Raw genomic sequence first — 11,263 nt, forward strand, 5'->3', positions numbered from 1 at the left:
CGCATAGCAAATACTGAAGGGAAAAAGGCAGATCAATGTGTTTAGTCCACAGAAAATAAACACTCTCCCAGTTTATGTCTCCACAGCAGTGAAGTTCATCACGGTAGATCATGCTGTAGGCAAGCCTTGAGAGAGAAGCCTGGGATGCTTGTCCAGGGCACTGTCTGGGTGTTCCCAGCATTACCTTCTCTCTGTTTGTTCTCTACCCCCACCCCTCCTCCATCTCCATCTGGCTCAAAGTCAGCTCTAAACTACAGCCCCAAAGGGCCAAAGGCAGACTTCCTCTTTGAAATCCTCCTAAGGCCATCCTAGGGCTCTGCCACTGGGAGATGGCAGTCACACTGATGGGGACAATCACTGCCACCTTCCTCCCTCCTCTTTTCTCCTCAGCTTCTGCCAAGCTATGACAGCTCTGGAAGCTGACAGCCTTTCTTTGACTCCCGTGCAGGTCTCCATGCCGTGCACTGCTGCCAAGCCACGGGGCCAGCTCTAGGAATGTGTTTTTAATATTCATTGTTCGCTCTGTCTGTTACCGATGTGTGCACTGCAATTATTGTAATTCTTTGCACATGTGTTGTTATGAAATGGGTGCCTTTCAAGCTATGCCAGTTATTTTTTTTCTTTCTGAAATCCAAATATATTATTTCTACCTATGTTTCAGTTAGTTTGCCATGCTTCTTTATTTTATTTCAAAGATTAGTCTGGGCGGTGAAGAGTGGTGTGTGTACAAAGCAAGGTCCACCTACTTTCCTCATGGTAGAACAGTTGCTTTTGATTTAGGCTTGTGTGGTTTTTACCTCACTCGCTTGTTTTCTTCTTTCCATGTGCACGAGCAAGCCGACTCTCAGACATACACATCACACATGTGCTGCTCCTGGAGTAGCCATCTGCACCCAGGGGAAGGCACACTTGTAGTGTGCAAAACAGACATGCACACATGCGTGTGCAAACAGCATTTGGTTGGAAGTATATTTGGAAGTGTTTGGTTTCTTGATATTAGGGGTTTTTTTTCTCCTTTTAGTGGTAAGGAGAAAAAAGAGGTCTAGAAAAGTCATTTTCTTCCTTTTTTTCTTTTTTTAACTTTAATTGGGCCTTCTCTGGCACAATGTAGAAACTTCAGCTGCTAGAGTCTAAAAAGGATTATATACCTTCATTAATCCAAATTGTTTTATGTTTGTTTTTAATTTTTTATCAAAGAAAAAGAGCAAGTGTGAGACATTTTAAAATCTAAATTTTAAAATCTAATATTTTTAAAATCTAATATTTTTTAAGTTTCTTAGGATAATAACAAAACCTTAGTTTTTAAGTTAATTAAGAATAACTATAGTTTTGCCTTTGAGAACTTACTCTTGAGGTTCACAGAAGCTTAATTTGGAATAAAACAGTGGAGGTGTCCACTTGGCAAGCATCACCAGCTATCCTTACGTACATATTCCTTTCTTCAGAGATTCTTAAGCCACTCTCTGTTTTTGCTGGGCAGAGAAACCTGACCCTTGTATGCTAAGCATTTTACTTTCATTGTTGACTATAACCATTTGTCACCATGAAACATTATTATTTTAAGGTAGCAGGGAAGCAAGACTGCCTGCTGCATGATGGTGCTGTAACTCTTGTTGCCGAGAAGGAATCAAAAAAATGAGACAGTGGTTGATGTGGGAGATCACACCAGCAAGAAAGAAGCATACAGAGAAACAGAGACAAAGAGAGGAAAAGGAGGAAAGGGGAAGGACAGAGGGAGAGAGGGAGACGGAGATGGAGAAGCAGAGAGAGAGAGAGGCAGGGGGAAAGATACCGAGAGGTAAAAACAGACCTACGCAGAAAAGCCAAAATTTCCATGAAAAGATTTATGAAAGGATGATACAGCTGTTGCTAGGGAGCTGGGAGGAGAGCAGACAGATACACCATCCTCTAAAGATTTTTAATATAAACCTGTATGTCTTTGTTTGCATCATCTCTCCAGTGAGGAGACTGAATAAAGAAGAAAGGAAATATGGTGAAGCCATCTTCTTAGACACACAGTTTTAACAGCACCCTGTGTAGCTGTTGTGTCGAGGGTATGCCTGAAGTCAAAGGGCACAGCCTCACTCCCCAGAATTCCAAGGCCAAGGCTGCACCCATCCAGCTATGGGAAATAATAGCCCCACTCCCATGTACATGATGGCTCTTAGACAACCCAGGCAGGTTCTGCCTTCCCCTAAATGAAGAAATGTATTTTAATGAGCTGTGTGTTTAGTCTTACTGTTACTCAGGCTTGGGTTTGAAGAAAGAAATCTGGTGCTAGGGCAAACCAGCAGTGGCTTCTCGTGGTACTGCTCCCAATGAGAATCAGAGGAAGTGGCATGGGGGTTAGTGCTACTCCAGGATCACCTGATCACCTGCCTGTATAGTTAGGGTCCTCCCGAGAAACAGAACAAATAGAATGTATATATATGTATATGACAGAGAGATTTATTTTTGTTTTAAGCAATTGGTTAATGCAATTATGGGGGCAGTATCAGGCTGGAAAGTCTGGCAGGTATCAGTGTTACAGTCATGAGTGCAAAGGCAGTCTGGAGGCAGAATTTCTTCCTCTTCTAGAGATCTCAGCCTTTTTTCTTAAGGCCTTCAACTGATTAGATGAGGCCTGCCCACATTATGGAGGATAGTGTGCTTTCCTCAAAGTCTACTGACTTAAATGTTAATCACATCTAAAAAATATTTTTACAGCAACATCTGTTGTGTTTGTACCATAGCCTAGCTAGGTTGGTGCATAAAATTAATCATCACACAGCTCTATGATATAACTGGGGTGAATAGTTTTCATCCCTTCACTGACCCGACATATCAAAGATTCAGAGGTATGAAGTAGACATATGTCTACATTGCAGCCAGTGTAATAGAAACTGGGACCTTTAGTTAGTATAGTTGCTGCTTTATTCTACCCCAAGAAAATTCCTTCCAGAATTAGGTCTTTGAAAGGAGCCTTCTCTAAGGAATCTATCCTTGTCCTGAACTCAATCTGCCTCTCTAATCCAGATACTCTTTACTCCATACAACCCTTTATTTAACTCCCTCAGTTGGATGCCCCAGCCACCATCACTGGAAACTTCACCCTACCACACCCCTTGGTGCATCCTCTGTCTGCACTCTGAAACGTCTCATACTCTGGTTTGATGTTCACTGAGCTATCCCTGCTCAGTTGTGGGCTCCAGAAGGGCTGTCAGAGTCAACTCAACTCCTGTGAGAGAAAACAAATACAGGTGCTTCAATTCTCAGTCGCTCAGTCTCCTCAAAAGTGAAAGCTTTGGCTTGCTTATCTTACAAGTAGGTGTGTCAGATTTAGAAAAACACACAAAAACAAACAAAAAAAAACCATGACATTTGAATGTTAGATAACAAACAGATGATTTTTAGTATAAATACATCCCATACTTGGGACATACACTAGAAAGTTATTCATTGTTGATCTAAGAACAAATAATTTTTTTGTAATAATATGTCCCATGTAACATTTGAGATGTACTTTTAAAAAAAATTATTCTTTGTTGATCTGAAATTCAAATTTAACTAGGCAATTTGTATTTTATCTGGCTATACTTCAAGATGACTTAAAACATAAAGACACTCCTCCAACTCATTCACTGTTTTTATCTCAGGGACTGGATTCCTTGGGCTGGTTTCCTATCTAGTAATAGATATTTTTTTGTAAGCAAGCCTGTCAGTCTTATTTCTCTGTAACAATAGCTTCTGACCACCTCTCTTCCTAGTGCCATCTGCCCTGGAGGGATGGGGCCACTCCAGCTTTATTTCTCCTCCTAATCAGGGTATGGTTGGAGGAGTATCCAATTTGCCCTGTTGAGGTTGATATATTTTCATAGAAAGGATTACTGACATCCCCAGTCACCCAAACTCAAGACTCTAGAGCCAAGGGAATGTGAGTGGCTCAATTGGTTAAGCATCTGACTTCAGCTCAGGTTATGATCTTGCAGTTCGTGAGTTTGAGCCCTGTGTCAGGCTCTGTGCTGACAGCTCAGAGCCTAGAACCTGCTTCATATTCTATGTCTCTCTCTCGCTCCCTCTCTCTCTCTCTCTCTCTCTCTCTCTCTCTCTGTCTCAAAAATAAACAAACAAACAAAAAAGACCCTTGTGCCATCCTCAATTCTCTCTTGCCTTTGGTCCTCCCTGCCTGGGCTTTATTCATAGTGTCTTTTGTATCCTTTGCCTTTTATCTCAGACATAGCTTTAATCCACATTCATTATTGTTCACAGAGGTGACAACATAACCTCTGACTTTTTCTTCCTACCCACAACACCGGTCTTCTACAGTCCATCCACCACACTCCGTGTCCTGAAGTTCAGTATCATTGTGAACATTCAGACACTCCCAAGGCTCAGAAGCATTCTGTTTCCAGAATGTCTGCCAAATGAAGTTCTCTATTTTGGCCTACTTCAAGTTTATCCCAAGAGTCACACGTTTTTTCTGTAAAAAATAAAAATAAAAAAAAATAAAATTTTTAGTCTTTGAGAGCTATATAGTTTCTGTCACAGTTACTCACCTCTGCTGTTGTTGCATGAAAGCAGCCATAGGCAATACATCAGTGAGTGGGCATGGCTGAGTTCCAGAACAACTTTATTTAGAAAAACAGGTTGCTGGGACAGATTTGGCCCATAAGCTGCAGTTTGCCGATTCCTTCAATAGCTGACAAATCAAACCTGTTCTCCCAAATCCCAATGCAAGTGTTATTTTCTCTGTAAAGCTCTCTCTATTCCACCCAGATGGAAGTGACTCCTTCTTCACTTCATGTACTCAACACTTTATGTCTTTTTATGGCTGTGTCCACATTCTGCCTTGAACAGAATCCATGCCTCATCTCTCTGGTGGAATATTAGGCATCCCCTGCAGAGGCTACTGTAATCCTTTACACAGGGTATGTTCAGTAAGAAAGTAGTGGTAGGAATAATGATCGAAAGCCATGGGAGAGTGAGTCTAGAGAAAGGGCAGGGGCTTGGTCAACTACAGCCTGCTGCTCTCCTTGGAAAAGTGTGAGTTCCCCTGAAGACCGCGGATCGACATAAAATGCCATCTGGAGAAGCCCAACTTCCAGACCAGTTAGTCATTTAAACACATGGAAGCCTACCCCTTGAAAACAAATTAGCTAAGCATTCAGTTCCCCAGCCAAGAAGGTTGGTATTGCAAATGAATTTGGACTGAAACCACTTTCCTTACTGAAATACACCCAAGTTCTGAAAGAAATAGCTTCACCTGATCTGAACTGTCAACACATTCCTCCAAAATCCATCCCTTGAGAGAACATTGTTACCTGCTTCAGCTCAAAATGCACATGACTGCAAAGCATCTGAGTTTTTTGAGGCAGGGCTAGAAACAGCCAGGCCCTGTGCGCCTCACAGAAAGGGTTTCAGACCTAGGAAGAATGAACTCAGGAAAAGAGCAACAATGCAAGCGGTTTATTTTAGCAAAATAACTAGGAAAGTTCAAAATTATTTTAAAGTTAGCACTTATTGAAAATTGCAAGCCAATTTATTTCTCTAGTTCTTTCATATTTTTATCAATTTTTGGACTTAGGGATAGTTTAGTTACTACACACTTTATTTTGTCTTTGTAATCATTATAAGTACATGTCATGTCTTCTTAATTAATCTGCAGGTTTCTCAAGGGTAGGATACACACTTTCTTTTCTTGCATACCACCTGGAGCATTATAATACCAGGGCCACAGCAGATGCTCAATAGGCATATAATCAATAACTGAATATATGGGACGCATTAACCTGCTAAAGTCTTTGGTGGGGGAATTAAGTTATTCAAGTTAATTTTTTTTTTAAAGAATTCTCTTCTCTTGAAATCCTGATCCTACCTCCTTTCCAACCACCAATTAGTACCTGTATTTTAAGTCCTTTGGAATCTGTATAACAATAAGAGGGAAAAAGGAAAATTTTGCTTGTAGCTATGTTTTATTAGATTTAAGTCTTCTTTGATGGCACAACACACCGGCACTTGGATAGATGAAAAGCAGAACTTTTTGTTACTTGCCAAAGGACAGCAAGCTGTCAGGCAGGGCCACATGGAGGTTTACACCAGGGGGTGGAGGCAGTTTATGTATGTCAAGCAGAGTGGGGTTAACTAGGTTGAGCATGCTCCCTGTGAATTGGCTGATTTGAATAATTTCATAAGCTCTAGGACTTAGGGATTGTTTCTAGTTGTCTGGTACTTGGCCCAGGGGCAATTAGGTCTGCTGCATTGACTCCTGGTGTGTAGGAGTTCCATAAGAGAAGTCACAGGAATGTGGACTTGAGCTGCTCAAAAGGGGGAACTGACTTGCTTTCAAGCCAGGCCTCAAAACTGGATCAAGATGCATTTTTAAATACTATATTATGAGCTATAACACCCTCATCTACATTTCATGAAAGCAGGGGACTCCCTGTATTGTTCTTGTCTCTGTACCCCGATGGCTAGGATGGCAAAAGCATTCACAATTGAGTAAATAAAATGACTCCAGATTTTCACTTCTACCACAGGGCTGGAGGGTGGTCCACTGAGACTGCTAGCCTGAATTCGATACTTTCATTAGGTATTAATGAGACTTGCACTACAAGAAAAAAGTGTAGTAAATTCTAGTCAGGAAAAAAGTGAATACGGTCAGTATTGCTCTGTCAAGAGATAATATCCATAATCTGGAATGTTTTCATTTTATTGGAATGACAGACACAAATAAAATGATCAATGTTTATTGTACTGATCCAATCTTAGAGCAAAATGACATTTGGGGGTAAGAGAATTGGGAATGAGAGAAACAGAAACTGGCCAAATGCCAGCTAAATTGCAGTGGTTCTGTGGGGTAGAAGATAACAAAGCTTCAAAAGCCTAGCAGCAAAGGAAAGGTAAGAAATGAGACTGGATAACAGAAGCTCATGAGCTCTGGAAAGAGAGTCACTTATTTTATAAGATCACATGACACTAAGAGCATTTGGGGGTGGTTATCATAACCAATCAGCAAATAAAACCTGAAAGAAAATACACCTAGATTTAGTGTACATAAATAGGAAATAATATCTTGGAAAGTATATCTTGAAAAGTAAATTATTAGTCCAGTGAATGCACGAAAACAGACTTTAATAAATGATATTACACCACTACAGTGTTTCTGTGTAAAGTAACACAAAATGCGGGCTTCATGAAAAACTCTAGACAAATTTAGAAAACTGCAAGTTAAACTAACTTAAATGGTTTCTTCATAACAGTACCAGTCAAATTCTTTATTACGTTAACATATGTTGGGAACCTCCAAGAAGGAAGTATGGTGGGAGGGTCCTAGCCACAGAACCCTCCCCTCCTTTCATGGAATAGCACATGTAACTCTTGTTCCATAGAAAACTCTTTGATAAAGCCTAACATGATTTTTTGTTCCCATCTGTGTTAGCAACACGAGTTATTTTATTCTGTCAGAGAACTTAAGCAACTACATTCTGGAACCCATAAACACCATCCTACCTCTTAGGGACTAACTAAAAAATTCTCCTCATGTCTAATATAGGTATTTATGTCCTCTGAGAAGATACATCTGGGGACATTTTTGGGAAAGACGATATACATATATGATAATATCAGCTCTCCTTAGTGCTAAAAACATAAAAATAAAAAGCAAAGGCAGGATATGGTGAGCAATGAGAGAATATCACACCAATCCTAGTGTTAACCACTGTTCCATAATGTTCCTCTTCACCTACTTAATTAGAAGCCTAAAAAAAATCAGCTTAAATTATGGAACCAAAGAGCAAGCTAAAAATAATATTAGTGACTAGAATTTCAATTTCTACAAGTCTTTGCAAACTGTGGCAGTGGCTTCTATTGAATAAGAATCTGATTAAGACATCAAATAATATCAAATATCAGCATTTAGCACTTAGCTTGACATGTCAAGCAGAGGCAAAAGCTGTAGTCAGCATTCTAGGAACAGTAGAATATGATAGGCAGGTCTTTGCCCAGCAATTTACCCAGTGATTCTGAGATGAATGGTCTGTCTCTCTTTTTTTTGCTATAAACTTCCTTGCAAAATATTGTGTTTCTGATATCCTAATGGGGCAGTTATTTATTGATATTTTTAATGATGTAAGCTCATTTCATGACTTTCAAGAAACTACTGACATTATTTTTGATTCTTTATTTAGAATTCTACTAAATATTTATATGTTTATATGAGTCATAAACACATAGCCATGGAAGCTACTCTGAACTTTCTGATGTTACAAGGAAAACAGCCCAGAGGAAGTTGATGGGTTTCAGTAGCACCTCCAACAATGGCTTCTTTTATTGAAATATTGATTGAGTACATGCCATGTGCTAGGTCTTTTGTCCCCCAGCCTGCTCAGCTCTGTCATTAAAACTAAATGGCCAGGGCAGCCTAGTCAATCAGGCAGCTTTTGAATTATTTTCAGTGGCAAAAGGAATAGAATGAAGGTCACATAGCCACAGGTATCAAGCAGGCATCCTGGGCTCATATATTGCCATTGGCTAAAAGAACTCACACCTAGGAAACTACACCTTTAGAAAACTCAGGTATACCTATATGCCAGGTAGCAAAATTACAAACACCATTTCCAAAGGGGCAAAGAAAATGCCCTTTCTTTATTTTCCTATAACTATGGTGACCAAAATTGGAACAATTCCAATTTGCACCTTTTGTCCCAGTGTCTCAAGTGGTCTAACATTTTCCTCAGGTTTTTAAATTTTTTTTTAAATGAAGAATTATTAATAGCTGCACTGGTAGCTCTCTGTATTTTCAGCTTCTGACATGGTTGTCTAGTAGCGTGGGAGATATGTGAACAGATTTTGTTTTTACTTTAACCTCCCTTTCAAAGACAGCATGCATAGCACTTGCTGGTAAACATAGTGTCTTCAGGCAAGAGAGAGCTATCTCATGAAGTTAATTCCTCCCAGTTTGGGTGCTGGTAGGAGAAAAGACTCAACAGCACTGTCCCTAATTGCCATTGTTGGGTCCGCCAATTGTTCTGTGGCCTACACTACACCTACACTCTTCAAAATGAATGAAGCCACTAGCTATCAGTTGGCAGGATCAGTAGAAACTTGAGACTTCATTGCTTAGTTGGGAAACATGAATGGGAGCTGGAGCCTGGGCCATCATATAGAGCTTATAGAGACCAGCCTGAGTACTCTCATTACATGGTCTTGTTACTTATTGTTTGGTTTATGTACATATATCTGCAGTAATTATTATTTGGTAATTTTGTTTTGTAACAAACTCAGCAGCAAAGAGGCCAAAAAACAAACAAAAAAGCAAAAAACTAAGTTCTGAATTTCAGTTTCACAACAAAGTTGATGATGAATGTGGACCTTGCAAAGAATGTTTATCAACACAACTTACCATCTACCATGAGGGCTAAGTGACACCACTCACCACATAAACACCAGAAAGATACACATCTACTGAAGAAGTACCAGCATTTATTCCAAAAGTTAGAAGTTAATTTAAGACTATATCCAAAAATGACCAAATGTATGCCTGCAGAAAGTACATTTACATATCACTCAGTGAAGCTTGACTTTTCATTTACCTCAGATGATTTTCTTCATTAACTTTGCCCACTTTGGATTCCAAGTTTTCTTTTGGGCAAATGAAAAGTGAAGTGATAACTCTTCATGTGTTGGCTCCATTAGCAGAAGAACTGCACAGTTCAATGAAACTAGTTTTATGCCAGTGTCCTAGATAAATCAAAGAGAAAATTGGCTCCAGTAAAGGTTTGTTTTTCTTTATTCAGTTCATGAAATTGAAATACATCTTTTGGATATTCATTCTGACATTACTGTGAATTCAGGTAAGAATTTCAATATTAAAGATAAAACTTTTGTGATATGTAAACACAAATTTTAGCGGAGTACAGTGTTGTGAGAAAAACAATATTCTTAATTAAGGAAACTTTGGTGCAGATATGTCCTTGAAATTGCATCCTAAAAAATGGCTATAGTCCACTAATGAAAATAGTAACTGTCTTTGCCAAAATATATAAATATTATACACACATAACTGAGCTATAAAACTTTATGAGTAGGGCACCTGGGCGACTCAGTCAGTTAAGCATCCCATTCTTGATTTTGGCTCAGGTCATGATCTTACAGTTTATGAGATCTAGGCCTGTGTTGGGCATGGAGCTGCTTAAGATTCTCTCTCCTCCTCTCTCTCTCTCTCTCTCTCTGTCCTTCCTCTATCTGTGTTTTCCCTCTCTCTCTCTTTCAAAATAAATAAGTGAACTTTAAAAAAACAAAACAAAACCTTTATGTGGAAGCTGGTGTTCAACAGCTTTATGGAAATAACACTTTCTTTGCTGCCTGCCATCCAGGTCTGCCCCTAAAGTTTGTAGAACTGATGGCAAGAATAGCAATGGAAACCCACATACCATAAGTCTTAAGTTTTTGTAAGTTATAAATCAAGCTATCAAACTGCTAAATATGTTTGATCCTACTATCACAAATACACTTTCAGTAATGGCCTAGAAAGCCAGGTTATAATTTAGAATCCCCAGAATCCTTGAAATCCCTTTCTGTAATTTGCTCACCCTAACCTGAGCTCTTCTTCCTTCAGTACCCTCTAGCACAACAAGGGATCTCATACAAATAGGCAAGGAGATACCAAACTAGACCATGTGTCAAAGCTCTATTAACAGTACCTGCTCTGGCTACAAACCAAACAGCTATCCTTTACCCAAATCTTAGGCCATGGAGGATCCATACCGGTAGTGAGATATACCCTTGGAAGGAAGTACCCAAGGAAGATGGCTTCCCATCTCTGGGAGCATGTCTGGACCATCTGGGCAAGGAATTCTGGGACCTTAGTCACATGGGTATTTGTCTGATAGTACATGTCTTCTTGGCCCCTTAGATTGGAGTTGAGCTGAAAAAAAGGTCAGAAGTGAGCTCTAAAGTGTAGGGCCATGGGCAACAGTCTATTTTGCTCAGATTTAGGTCTAAGAGTAGTACTGACTTAACTAATCTTGCACATGAAACCCCAGTTTATTTAATAGACATTCATCATCTAGTTAAACCCTTCACATGTTCTTCAAACCAATCAAATCAATTGCATTTTAAAAATGTTTGAGGTTGGGGCACCTGGGTGGCTCAGTCGGTTGGGCATTCTACTTCAGCTCAGGTTGTGATCTCACAGTTCATGAGTTTGAGCCCCACATCGGGCTCTATGCTGACAGCTCAGAACCTGGAGCCTGTTTCAAATTCTCTCTCTCTCTCTCTCTCTCTC

At 39.7% G+C, this 11,263-nt stretch overlaps 1 long non-coding RNA gene across 1 annotated transcript; it reads right to left on the reverse strand.

Annotated features, from left to right (window-relative positions):
• Positions 1 to 4,234: 4,234 nt before the first annotated feature.
• On the reverse strand, positions 4,235 to 10,952 carry LOC125160343 (uncharacterized). Its single transcript, XR_007150218.1, has 3 exons — positions 10,744 to 10,952; positions 9,570 to 9,717; positions 4,235 to 4,459 (listed from the first exon to the last, which is right to left on the reverse strand). It is a non-coding gene; the product is annotated as an uncharacterized LOC125160343 (long non-coding RNA).
• Between the last annotated feature and the right edge of the window lie 311 nt (positions 10,953 to 11,263).

This window comes from Prionailurus viverrinus, chromosome A2, assembly GCF_022837055.1.
Source record: "Prionailurus viverrinus isolate Anna chromosome A2, UM_Priviv_1.0, whole genome shotgun sequence".
Lineage (NCBI taxonomy): Eukaryota > Metazoa > Chordata > Mammalia > Carnivora > Felidae > Prionailurus > Prionailurus viverrinus.